The following is a 2,500-nucleotide window of genomic DNA, read 5'->3' as shown; positions in this document are numbered from 1 at the left end:
CCCTCGGAATGGGAAAACGGGTCATTTTCGTGTCGCCACATTGCATGCGAACCGCATGCAACTTCCAGAGGCATTTGCAGCAGAAATGCATGTGCAGTCAAAAAAAAATTGATATTTTTCACGGATAGACCCCGTGAAACGCTAGAAATTGGCGGGGATGTGTCTCTTGTGGCTCACGGGGCTGTTCGGGTCGCACAGAAATCCCTGGGAATGGGAAAACGGGTCATTTTCGTGTTGCCACATTGCGTACGAACCGCATGAAACTTCCAGAGGCATTTGCAGCAGGAATGCATGTGCACTCAAAAACTTCTATATGTTTCACGGATAGACCCCGTGAAACGCTAGAAATTGGCGGGGATGTGTCTCTTGTGGCTCACGGGGCTGTTAGGGTGGCACAGAACTCCCTCGGAATGGGAAAAGGGGTCATTTTCGTGTTGCCACATTGCATAGGAACGCCATGAAACTTCCAGAGGCATTTGCAGCAGAAAGACACGTGCACTCAAAAATTTTAATATTTTTCACGCATAGACCCCGTCAAACGCTAGAAGTTGGCGGGGATGTCTCTCTTGTGGCTCACGGGGCTGTTAGGGTCGCACAGAAATGCCTCGGAATGGGAAAACGGGTCATTTTTGTGTGGCCACATTGCATAGGAACGGCATGAAACTTCCAGAGGCATTTGCAGCAGGAATGCATGTGCACTCAAAAACGTCTATATTTTTCACGGATAGACCCCGTGAAACGCTATAAATTGGCGGGGATGTCTCTCTTGTGGCTCACGGGCGCTGTTAGTTAGGGTCGCACAGAAATCCCTCGGAATGGGAAAAGGGGTCATTTTCGTGTTGCCACATTGCGTACGAACGGCATGAAACTTCCAGAGGCATCTGCAGCAGAAATGCATGTGCACTCAAAAACGTCTATATTTTTCACGGATAGACCCCGTGAAACGCTAGAAATTGGCGGGGATGTGTCTCTTGTGGCTCACGGGGCTGTTAGGGTCGCACAGAAATCCCTCGGAATGGGAAAACGGGTCATTTTCGTGTTGCCACAATTGGCATACGAACGGCATGAAACTTCCAGAGGCATTTGCAGCAGAAATGCATGTGCACTCAAAAACGTGAATATTTTTTCACGGATAGACCCCGTCAAACGCTCGAATTTGGCGGGGATGTTTCTCTTGTGGGTCACGGGGCTGTTCGGCTCGCACAGAACTCCCTTGGTCCACCTGATTCGTGCATACAGGCAGCAACTAAAACTCTGTAAACCTGCTGTGAGGACATCTAAACAGTGGACCAGTGAGGCTGTGGAAGATTTGCGGGCGTGCTTAGACTGTACTGACTGGGATATGTTCACGACTGCTACCAATAGTCTGGATGAACTCACAGAGGCTGTGTACATCAGCTTCTGTGAGGACTGCTGTATCCCAACACGTACCAGGGTGAACTTTAACAACAACAAGCCCTGGTTCTCAGCAAAGCTCAAAAGGTTGAGGTTGGAGAAGGAGGAAGCGTTTAGGAGTGGGGATAGAGACAGATTCAAGGAGTCGAAGAACAGGTTTAGCAAAGCGGTGAGAGAGGCTAAACGACTGTACTCAGAGACACTAAAACACCAGTTCTCTACTAACGACGCTGCTTCTGTCTGCCAAAGGGCTCAGGCACATCACCAACTACAAACCCAGAGCGCCCCACACCACTAACGACTCCCGCCTAGCCAACGACCTGAACGAGTTCTACCGTAGATTTGAAAGACAATTGGACTGTCCTGAACCACCCCTTCCCACCCAAGAGGCCCCATCCCCCACCCATACTACAGAAACGACTCTCTCCTTTCAGGAGGGAGAAGTTAATGGGCTTTTCAAGAGGCAGAATCCACGCAAAGCAGCCGGGCCGGACTCTGTCTCTCCAGCCACCCTCAGGCACTGCGCTGACCAGCTGTCTCCGGTGTTCACCAACATCTTTAACACCTCCCTGGAGACATGCCATGTACCAGCCTGTCTCAAGTCCTCCACCATCATCGCTGTGCCCAAAAAGCTAAGGCCAACAGGACTAAATGATTACAGACCGGTCGCCCTTACATCTGTGGTAATGAAGTCTTTTGAGCGCCTGCTCCTGGCACACCTCAAAGCCATCACAGACCCTCTCCTGGACCCCCTTCAGTTTGCCTACAGAGCCAACAGGTCTGTGGACGACGCAGTTAACATGGCCCTCCACTTCACCCTACAGCATGTGGACGCCCCAGCATCCTACGCCAGGATCCTGTTTGTGGACTTCAGCTCTGCCTTCAACACCATCATCCCTGCCCTGCTTCAGGACAAGCTCTTCCAGCTGAACGTGCCCTACTCCACCTGCAGGTGGATCACAGACTTCCTCTCTGACAGGAAGCAGTGCGTTAAGCCGGGAACAGAAGTCTCTGACTCCAGGTCCATCAGCACGGGAACTCCTCAGGGCTGCGTCCTTTGCCCACTGCTCTTCTCCCTGTATACCAACAGCTGCGCCTCCAATCA

This window comes from Petromyzon marinus, unplaced genomic scaffold (assembly GCF_048934315.1).
Source record: "Petromyzon marinus isolate PM22_M1 ecotype Great Lakes invasive population unplaced genomic scaffold, UKy_Petmar_22M1.pri1.0 PM_G_Scaffold_8, whole genome shotgun sequence".
NCBI classification, from domain to species: domain Eukaryota; kingdom Metazoa; phylum Chordata; class Hyperoartia; order Petromyzontiformes; family Petromyzontidae; genus Petromyzon; species Petromyzon marinus.
The sequence above is the reverse complement of the archived record's forward strand: the minus strand, read 5'-3'. Positions refer to the sequence as shown.